We start from the raw sequence: 10,678 nt of genomic DNA on the forward strand, positions 1-10,678 counted from the left end.
GCCCCCTCCCCTCCGCCCCGTCCCCGCCGGCCAGCGCATCCCCTCCCCTGCGCCCCCCCGCCCCCGCCCCTCACCTGAGCCCCCCCGGCCAGTGCATCCCCTCACCTGAGTCCCCACACCACCAGTGCATCTCCTCTCCTGTGTAATCCACAGGTTACAAAGCCTGTGGCTCTGTCTTGGCCAGGCTCTCAGGCGCTCTCTTGAATCCTGGGTGGCGCCAGCTGCTGCGTTGGGGGAAAGCACTGTGAACAAACGCAGGTGACGAGGAGCTAAGTCAACAGCCATGCAAGTGAGTTTGGGAGCAAATTCCCCGAGCTGAGCCTTCAGACGAGCCTGAGGCCCCAGTCCCACAGGTCTGCGAAGCCCACAAGAGACAGTGATCAGGAGTACTCACGTCAGCTCTCAAGAATCCCAGGATCCCGCCTCGTGAGCTGGGCCCCTGAGCTTTGTCCTGGGCACAGAAGGCCTGGCATGAGGCCCGAGGAGAGGCATTCAAAGAAAGCCCCTGAGTTTCTGGGTCCCTGGGAATGCTGGCGCTGGTGCCCCGAGGGCCTCGCTGGGAGACACGGACCCGGACCGGTCCGTGATCAGTGTGGCCATCTCCCTGCTGTCTCTCCTGAGGCCCCTGTTCTCAGCCTGGATTGATTGGTGCTTTGAGTAGTAGCAGAAGGTCCCAGACCCTCTCCGAAGCCAGCAGGCGCCTGGTTACACCTCCTCAGAGCCTGGTCAGGGACTTGCATGACTGAGGTCCAGGGCAGTGGTTCTCAGATGAGAGGTTGAGAAAGCGGGGTCTCGGTGCCCAGTGGGGGCGGCTTGGATGGGGCTTTACCAAGAAAGGAGGCAGCGCCTCCACCCCAGCGCCCCTTGGCCCTGCTCCTGTGAAAGCGCCTGTGTGGGCCTCCCCAGAGCCGGTGCCCAGACACCAGGACTTCCTGGACCTCAGCCTCACAGAGCGCTCCTGACTCCATAGCCAGGTTTCTCCCAGCCCGCTCGGGCTACAGGGGCTTCCGGGACCAGGACTTCAGTGCAGGACTTCAGTGCAGAGGGGGACAGAGGGTCTGGGATGTGCATGAGGGAGACCTGGGGCTGCTCTGGGCCAGAAGGAACCAGGAGCTGGGGGATGGGAGCCGGGAATGGGCCTGGGGCTCAGGCAGCAGACGGGAGGGGACAGCTCAGTGGGGAGCAGGGCCCAGGCGTTGACAGAGGAGCCCAGGCCTCCAGTCAAGGGTGGGCCAGAGCAGGCCAAGTGGTGGCCACCCTGAGGGGGCTGGGGACTATGGAGCCTCAGGTGGTAGCATGGGAGTTCGGAGCTGACTCCAAGCCCCGTGCTCCCTGGTGGACGGTGGGCAGGACTCTGGGTGGACGGTGGGCAGGGCCCTGGTGGACGGTGGGCAGGGCTCTGGGTGAACGGCGGGCAGGGCGAGGGTCAGCAAGTCCAAGGCAGCAGGAGCTGTGGCTCTCCCTGAAGCTTCCTTTGCAAGGTTGCTCTGGATCCGTGCAATGCACTGAGCATCTCCTTGTTTTTCTCCCCTTCAATACAATTATAGATTAATTAATTCTCACCGAGCAATATCTGACCTACATCAGCGCCTCTGTAAGACGGCAGAGCCAGAAGAAAGAATCATTTGGCTATATAAAGACAAGCAATCTATTTTAAAAGAAGGGCTGTGTGCGGGCGCCAGCTGCTCAGCATCCCTGTTACGTAAGGCCCATCTAGAGGCAGCACACCCTCTCGCTGCGATGCACGGCTCGGTAGCACCAAACGGGGTTAATCGTCCGATCGCGTCTGGGCTCACTGGAGGGGCTCTGCCTAGGATGCCTTCCTGGGGCCCCCGGGCACCTGCCATGACGCTCACTGCGGCAAGACACCTCCCCCTCCCTCCCCCACATCAAAGCACCTGCCACGCCCCATCGTCACTGCGGATTCTCCAGGTCAGGGGCTGAATCTCATTCAGCTGTGTGTCCCTCGACACCAGAGCGAGCCTGGGATGCATACGGGGCGTCATCGACACGAAGGAATTAAGCCGTGACGCAGCGGGAGGAGGGGAAGGTTCCTGCACTCGCTGAGCCTCGGGCCCTGGGGGACGGGCCCTGAGCTGCAGGTGCTCAGTTCTCAAGGCTGCTCTGCACAGCGGGTGCTGCTGCCGCCACAATGGGAACCTCAGGGGCGGCCCCCAGTGTTCCTGGTGCTCATGCCCAGCGCAATGCCCTGCCCTGGCGTGGGCTGGACTGCGTGACTCAGGACCAGATTCCAGGGATGGAAGGAGCAGAGAAGATGCGAGCTGTGGCTCTGTCTTGGCCGTGCTCTCTGGCGCTCTCTTGAACCCTGGGTGGTGCCAGCTGCTGCACTGGGGGGAAGCCCTGTGGACAAGCCCAGGTGATAAGGGGCTAAATGGACAGCACTTGGAGTGAGTTTGGGAGCAAATCCCCCGAGCTGAGCCTTGAGATGAGCCCGAGGCCCCAGCCCCACGGCTCCGCACAGCCCAGGAGCGCCAGCCATCCAGACCCGCCTCCGAGCTGGACTCCCGCCCCACACTCACTTGCGTTTCAAACCATGAGCTTTGGGATAACTTGTGACTCTGTCGTAGGGAACTGATGCTCTGCCTCATTCTAGAGGTGGGTAAACTTAGCCTCTGAGGAGCTGAGTGACTTGCCTCTGGTCACCCAGCACAGGTGCAAGCTCAGCCACACCCGACTGCACACAGCACACGGATCTAAGGTGACAGGCCACGCCTCAGCCGAGCTGGCTGCAGCCCACACAGACCACAGCAGGTGAGAGGCCCGTCCCGCCCGTCCCAGTGCTCTCAGGGAGCCCGTGGCTGCCTCTCCAGCCTGGCCCCAGAGCTCCTCTCCCTGGCTCTGCCATCCGGCTTCTGTCCAGGACCTCCCAGCTCTCAGGGGCGGCGTCTGCCACCAGAAGCCCTCATTTGTTTCATCGAGGAGGTGACCCGGAATAGAGGGCACCCAGGGTGAGGGGCCTGTCAATTCCCCGGGGACCTGGAATGACTTCCTGCCAAAAGTCACATCTGACCTTGACATCAAGGGCTGTAGCCAGGCGGCTGGGGGTCCACCGTCAGCCCTGAGCTCAGCCTCCCATCTTTCGCACACCCCTACTCTCAGGGCCCCAGCCTTGCCCCCAGCCCACCCCTTCCAGTGTGGAACACAAGGTGAGCTATTTCTTCACCTCCCCTGGCCTCAGTCTCCCCCTCTGGAAAGTGGGAAGAGACAGTGCAGGTGAGCCTGGCACTTGCTTCACAAACTCACGAGGTCCCAAACCACAGCCTGAAAGGGCAGGGCCTGGGCATGGGGGCTGCGAGGGCGTGGACGGTCTGCAGGGGAGAAGGCAGGGAACACACAGCGCCAGGTGCAGCAGCTGCCACCTGGAGCCCAGTGACTACGTTATAGCTGTGGACCTTGGCAGGGAGGAACCGAGAGCAGCAGCATGCCTCCCTGTCCTTGCCGCTGCCCATGGCTCAGGGGCTTGCCCTGGGCCCCCAGCAGGGCAGGCGGGGTGGGTACCTTCCTGTTTCTCCCCCACCTGTCCTGCAGACTGGGCCTGAACTCACCTCTGTGGCCCCAGAGTTCACTGTGGGCCCTGTCACCTGTTTTAGAGGCCTCCGGGGGGAAGCCTGATGTGAGTCACAGCAGGGGAGTGTGGGGCAGAGGCGAGGCGGACAGAGGTACCCTCAGCTGGCAGCCCGGGCCTTCCTTCTCTGAACCTGGCAGGAGTGGATGGAGGCTTTCCGCTGGGTGGGTGAGACCCTGTGGATCCCTGGGTGACCTTAATGACTGCTCAGCTCATCCAAGAGGGGGTTCCCTTTCTGGGCTTCTCCCCTCCATCCAGGGAGCTCCAGCGGCCACAGCCCCAGGCCAGAATGAAATAAACTGGTTTGTCGTCACCGGGTTTGGTTGCCTGTTTCCTTCTATTTATGGAAAAAATATATAAATAAGAAATAGGGGTCTTCTCATTTGCAGTTAGGATACAGGCACTCAAAGCAGAATTAAACCCTATTAGGGACAATGTGACATTGTCACGTCTGCAATGACAGAGGGGCGGTGGTGAGGGGAAGGGGGTTTGGGGGAAGGAGAAGGGGCCAGGAGGGAGGACAGAAGGGGCTTCCATTCCAGCTGCTGGAATCCTCGCGTGGACTTGCAGACAGGCCCCTTCTCTGGGCATCCTCCTGAGCACACCTCAGGCAGCTTCCAGCTGAGAGCCCCCCAGTGACCCCTGCCTGATGTGCCAAGAGGGGGCCAACGACTGAGTGGGGCAGCCTGCCTCCCTCCCAGAGCCTGTCCAGGCACAAGGGCAGGTCCCTCCAGAGCCTCAGAGCAGAGCCCAGCCCCGCTGGGAGCCCTCCTCAGGCAGCCCTAAGAATAAGCTCTCATCTCCCCGCCTCGAAGTCGGTCACGTCCCCAAGGACTGTCTGTCACCATTCCCTATTCTCCTCCTGCCCACCTGTGGCTTGGGTATCACTGTGCCTCTGCTCAGGTGTCACTATACTGTAGTACTAGGTAATACTATACGTCAGTATTACACACGCCATGCAGGGGAGAAAAGGATGGTTCAGCCAGGTTCATTAACTTGCCCTGGGACACACAGCAAGAAAGAGATTCTCAAAATCCAGACCCGGACACAGCAAGAAAGAGACAGACAAGATCCAAACCCAGACACACCAAGAAAAAGACAGCCAAAATCCAGACCCGGGCACACAGCAAGAAAGAGATTCCCAAAATCCAGACCCGGGCACAGCAAGAAAGAGACAGCCAAGATCCAAACCCAGAGCTCTACTGCCCCAGCCTCCACTCTCCTTTCATGCTCCCTCCAAGACAAATCCTGTCTCAGGCGCCCAGAACCTTCAGACTGCACATCTTAGCAGTTTGGCACCAATGGCTTTAGAAACTACAAGCTCCCCTGTCTAAAGTGGCAAAGAATCCAGAAAAAATGTGTAACTCGGTGGGGCCTTCACCTGACTCACCACTCAGTGTGGGCTGAGGACCAGCAGAGCCAGCACCACCTGGGCAGGCATTAGATTGCAGCGTCCGAGGCCCGCCACCCTGCTGAGTGAGAAGCTGCCCATTTACAAGACCCTTGGCCGCTTCTGATCGCCAAGGTTAGGAGGCAGCTGCTCGGGGCCATGCCAAATCCCCCACCATCCCCAGCCCCGCCCCCAAATCCAGGCTTGGTGAGGTGTCGGGCCCTGGCAGGAAAGAGCTTTGAGCATTCAGTGGGGCTGCCAGCATCAGCTGGTGTCACACCCCACCGCTGGCTGCCTGCCTCTACTCACCTGTAACGCTGGCCTCCTGTAGGCCAGAGCCTCAGGCCAGATGTGCTCTGCCCAGACCTGGATTCTCTGGAAACCTGGCCCCAAGACCAAGCCAAGCTGTTTATAGATTCTGGGCTCCGGGCCAGATATCATTTCTGGCTTTGATGCCATTTAATGTTCCTTCAATGTATTATTCATTCCCGTGAACTGCAGCACTAACTCCTCAAAGCTCCTAAGCCCACGTCCCTCCTCCCCATCCCGCACTCAGCCCAGGCTGGTCTCCACCTCTCCTGCTCCCCACCTGCCTAACCCCCGCCCACCCGCCACACTTCTCCCCGGCTCCTCTTCCCTGAGCTCAGCCAGAATGAGCCAGGACTGGACTTGCCGAGGCTCAGACCCCATTCTGACGTTGCTGTGTGGCCATGGAGAAGCCACTGTGTTTCTCTGGACCTGACACCAACACTCCAAAACCCTAAAAGCTCAAAGCCAGAAAGCACCTTGGGCATCTCCTGGGTCACCAAGCGCAGCATCTCATCCAGGAGACCACCCGTGGGATACAGGAATACCTCCAGGGATGAGGGGCCCACTGTCTACACAAAACCAGAGTCCAGGCCCCAGGAACCAGGCTCCCAGCTGCAGCATCTATGGCTCTCTCCCTCCTCGCCTCTCTCTCTGCCCACCGCAATATTCCAGGATTGGTGCAGTGCCAAAATACCAAATAAAATCAGGATAATAGGTAAGGGATAAGAATTGTTGATTAGATTTCTTATCCTTTTTTTTCTTTCTGACACTTCAATTATTTCAGTTATGACTTTTTCATATAACAGTTCATAGATTGCAGGGGAACAAGTAACCTTTAAATCTCCCATTTAGCACATTACAATAATTTCCGCGGAAATCACAGGTGCTCACGCTATATGACCTACCGCAGGCGCTTCATCAGCAAATTAATGTCGAGGTTAATTCAAACTTGGGGGAAAGTGCAAACTTGACAAAGACGAATCCAGCCATTTGCAGTAATGATCAGGGCAGCTCATACAGGCTGGGGGAAGTGGCATCTCTGGGGGACACACAGGGTGGCATGGCAGTCTGCTGTATTTTGTCAGAAGCTTCCTCTGAAAGCAGGTGTTCCTGGCTTCAAATTTGGACTGCAACACTAACAGCCACATGGCCTTGGGCAAGCGACTGCCCGTCTTTGGGTCTCAATCTCCTTATCTGTAAAAAAAAAAAAGTAGATATTAGCATCTATCTCATTGTGGGGTTTACATGAGTTGATACATAGCAAAGTATTTGGCACAGAGCTGCCATTTATTTAAGGTCAATAAATAACTTCTACTATTGCCATCATTACTACTGCATTCACCATTATCCCCACTATCACCACCACCACCATCACCATCATCACCACCATCACCATCACCGCCATCATCACCATCACCACCATCATCATCACCACCATCACCATCACCACCACCATCACCATCACATCACCATCATCACCACCATCACCATCACCACCACCATCACCATCACATCACCATCATCATCACCATCATCACCACCACCACCATCACCATCACCATCACCATCACCACCATCACCATCATCACCATCACTATCATCACCATCACCATCATCACCACCATCACCATCACCATCACCATCACCATCACCACCATCACCACCATCAGCATCATCATCTTTCACCATTGTCATCATTACCATCACCATCTCCACTATTATCAATATCACCATCACCATCACCACCATCATCACCACCATCACCACTGCCATCATCACCACCCTCACCATTATCACCATCGACACCACCATTCTTACCAGCACCATCATCATTATCATTACCATCATCATCACCATGATGTCATCACCACCATCATAGCATCACCACTATCAATACCATCTCATCACCACATTCCATCACCATCCCTGTCACCATCATCACCATCATCAGCTTTTGGGGCTCCTGGCAACCTGAGATTTTGACCATCTATTTCCCAGACAGTTGTGAACCAGGATGTAATGAGCAAGGGGCCCCTCAGACTTTAAGGTGCCCCTGGGTCCTGGGCACCCCACGGCCAACAGTGTGGGCTGGGATGCGGCAGGTCTGGGCAGGCCTAGTTTCCCAGGGGGCCACTGCTGCTGGGCCCTGGACCGCACAGGGTGGCACAGCCTGTTCCTCTGGGGCCACGGCACCTCAGCCCTGGCACACTGCAGCTGCAGTCCAGGACAGGACCTGGCAGAGCAAACAGCACAGGATTAGGGTTCATTTGAGGGGCCACCTGGAAAGAGAGCTGTGGTCCCATAAGGACTGCTTGCGGGGGGGGTCGCCTGGAACCATGCAGTCCTTGCAGTCCCCAGGAGAGCATCGTCCTTATGGGCCAGGATGGGCACCACAGGCTGCCTACCTGGGAGGTTCCGAGAGCTAGTCCCCACAGTTAGGAGATTTCAATGTCCTGCCATGATTCGGGGGGTTAGAACTGGACAGGAGACTGGGCTGGCAAACGTGCCCACACCTGGGCTCCCACCGTGCCAGGCTGTGCAGGCCAGGTGAGCCTGCCTGGGTCCCAGAGTGTTGGGGCCTCCTCCCAACCCTGCCTGCCCAACGTCCCAGCTGTGCCTTCCACCGAGAGGCCACTGCATCTCCCCAGGTGGCAGCAGGTCCCAGCTCTGCTGGGAGGTGGGGCAGCTTGTTTACCAGAGCGTCCTCGGGGACCTGCAGGAGGAAGAGCTCTTAGCAAGTCAATAATACCATTTACGGGGAGCAACACAAGCTTGGGATGGAGACCCGGGGCCAGAAGTATCCAGGCTTCATGCTCAGAAAGACAGCCAGACCCCCAGGGCAGCTGCATCTGGCTTCTCCAAGGAAGCATCTCTAGACAGAAGGTGAGGCCCGGAGCTCAGCCAGAGGCCCAGGACAGGACCCGGCTGGGTGGGAACAAGGCAGGCTGGAGCATCCTGCAGCACACACTGGTATATAACACACACCTGCATGGCACACACCTGCACAGCACACTCCCATATGGACTTGTGTGCACACAGCACACACCTGCACAGCACATGCCTGTACATGGCGCACGCCTGCACATGGAACATATGCCTGCATGGCACATGCCTACATGGCACATATCTGTGTGTGGCACACATCTGTACATGGCACATGCCTGCACAGAACACTCCTGTAGGGACCTGTCTGCACACAGCACACGCCTACATGGCACACGCCTATATGGCAGGGGACTGCACCTGGTTTCCCACGGTCACCTGCTCATTTATTCATCAAAGTCATTCTGCAGTGGATTAATTCACTAAACAATCAATTCTTCAATCATTCATTCAGTAACTATTTGATGCCTATTTAACGTTGGGAAAAATGGCAGGACTGGCCAGTCTTAGCCAGTGGGCGGTAAAGGACCCAGGAACCCCAGACCCCAGGCCTCCCCCATGAAGGCCTGTGAGGGAGATACGCCAAGGGGGCGAAAGGCCATGTGTCCTCAGCGGAGCTTGTCCCTGGGCCTCCAGCTCAGGCCATGCACCTGCTCTTTGGGTCCCAGCTGGAGATCGAGGCCCTCCCTAAGTCCCAACCTAAAATATGGAGTCTTGACAAATTCCACCTGCCTCGAGAGAGGTCAGGCACCCGATGGACTCAAAGGAGAGCAGCCCCTCCATATGCGACGCTGCCCACCAGCAAATGCGGGGCCTCGTGGTCCCGGAACCAGAACAAGTCAAGCTGGAATTCCTCTATGGATTGGAGGCTTGGGGAGGGGTGAGGTGGGGACACCTAAGAGCTTGCCCCTCCACCCAGAGACCTGCAGTGACCTTGAGTTCTAAGCCCCGCCGAGAAGCTGTGGCACCCACCTGAGGATCCAGCCCCTTTCTTTGAAAGGGATGCTTTAAGTTCACACGAAGTTCCACTGTGCGAGAGCAGAGGAAGGAGAAGCTTTGTCAGGAGCCAAGAGCAGGAAGTGGGCATCTCCAGTGAGGGCATTTGGCCGCTGCCTGCGCTGCGGGTGCTTCGGCTGACTCTGAAGGATGACCAGGGTTTGTGCAGATTCGTGTGAGCCGGAACGTGCTCCAGGAAGAGGGCCGGCTCCCTATGGACACAGGCCAGGAGGCACCAGGCGAACTGGCTGCAGGGATGCCCGGGCTCCACGGGGAGGCAGCCGCGCCAGCAGGAGCTGGATTGTCAAGCCCTGCATGTGGGGTGACAGAATGGCTAGCTGTCCTGTTGATTTCCATTCTCTCCTCTTTCTATAGAAACACAGTTTCCTCTGAGCAATGTCTGTCCAGCCAAAGATCTCATATCCCAGCCTCCTTCACAGACACAGGTGACCGTGAGAGATGCCCAGGCAGGGCGAACACAGCTTTGTCCCAGACAGGTCTCCTGGGTGCCAGGGACAGAAACTCAAACCAACCCAGGTGAGGCCCAAAGGGGAACTGATGGGCTCATCAAGCAACCAGGGCAGGACGAGGTAGCGTTGGGCACCGGCTGAACCCTGCAGGTCCTGCTGTCGCCTCTCTCCGTCCTGTCTCCTCGGCCGATGCCACTGAGTGCTGACTTCCTGCTCCTGATGCGGCCTGTCCACAAGGCAGCTGCACACACACATTCACACCCGTGCAGGTGCCCCCACATGTACACACACACATGCACACATGCACACACAAATGCCTGCAGGGCCACATGCTCTCACACATATATGCACATGCACACACACTCATGCACACACTCGTGCACACACTTATGCACAAACACACACTCACACACTCATGCATGCATACCTACACACTCATGCACACACATGCACACCCACACAAACGTGCATACACACTCACATGCACACACATGCACTCATGCATGCATACCTACACATGCACACACACACGCACACTCATGCACACACACCTGCACACCCACACACGTGTGCATACACATGCACACACAAGCACACACACTCATGCATACATACCTACACACTGCACACACACACACATGCTCATGCATGCACACCTTCACACACAATCTCATGCACACACATGCACGCACACTCATGCACACATACCAGTGTATATGCTCACTCACACATGTGCACAAAGGCATGGCAAACATGCACACACACCAGTGAACACAGGCAGACAGATGCATGCCCCCACATGTGTATACACCTGTGCACACAGGCAGTGCGTGCATACACAGAAACATGTGCACACACATGCATGATCAAAGGGAACAGCAATGGGTTCCACGCATGGGCTGTGAGGCCATGCGGACCCCATACATGGTCCTCCTGAGCTGGGGCCAGTCGCCACACCTCCACCTCACACCTAGAGAAAGGTGACTACAGTGCCCATCTCCTGGGGTTCCAATACCAGTCAAGAAGCAATGCCTGGAAACCACG

At 57.3% G+C, this 10,678-nt stretch overlaps 1 long non-coding RNA gene across 1 annotated transcript; it reads right to left on the bottom strand.

Annotated features, from left to right (window-relative positions):
- Window positions 1-5,996: 5,996 nt before the first annotated feature.
- On the bottom strand, window positions 5,997-9,916 carry LOC116534244. Its single transcript, XR_004261643.1, has 2 exons — window positions 9,141-9,916; window positions 5,997-6,479 (listed from the first exon to the last, which is right to left on the bottom strand). It is a non-coding gene; the product is annotated as an uncharacterized LOC116534244 (long non-coding RNA).
- Between the last annotated feature and the right edge of the window lie 762 nt (window positions 9,917-10,678).

Source organism: Sapajus apella, unplaced genomic scaffold, assembly GCF_009761245.1.
Source record: "Sapajus apella isolate SASKATOON/1434 unplaced genomic scaffold, GSC_monkey_1.0 scaffold3, whole genome shotgun sequence".
Classification (NCBI taxonomy): Eukaryota; Metazoa; Chordata; class Mammalia; order Primates; family Cebidae; genus Sapajus; species Sapajus apella.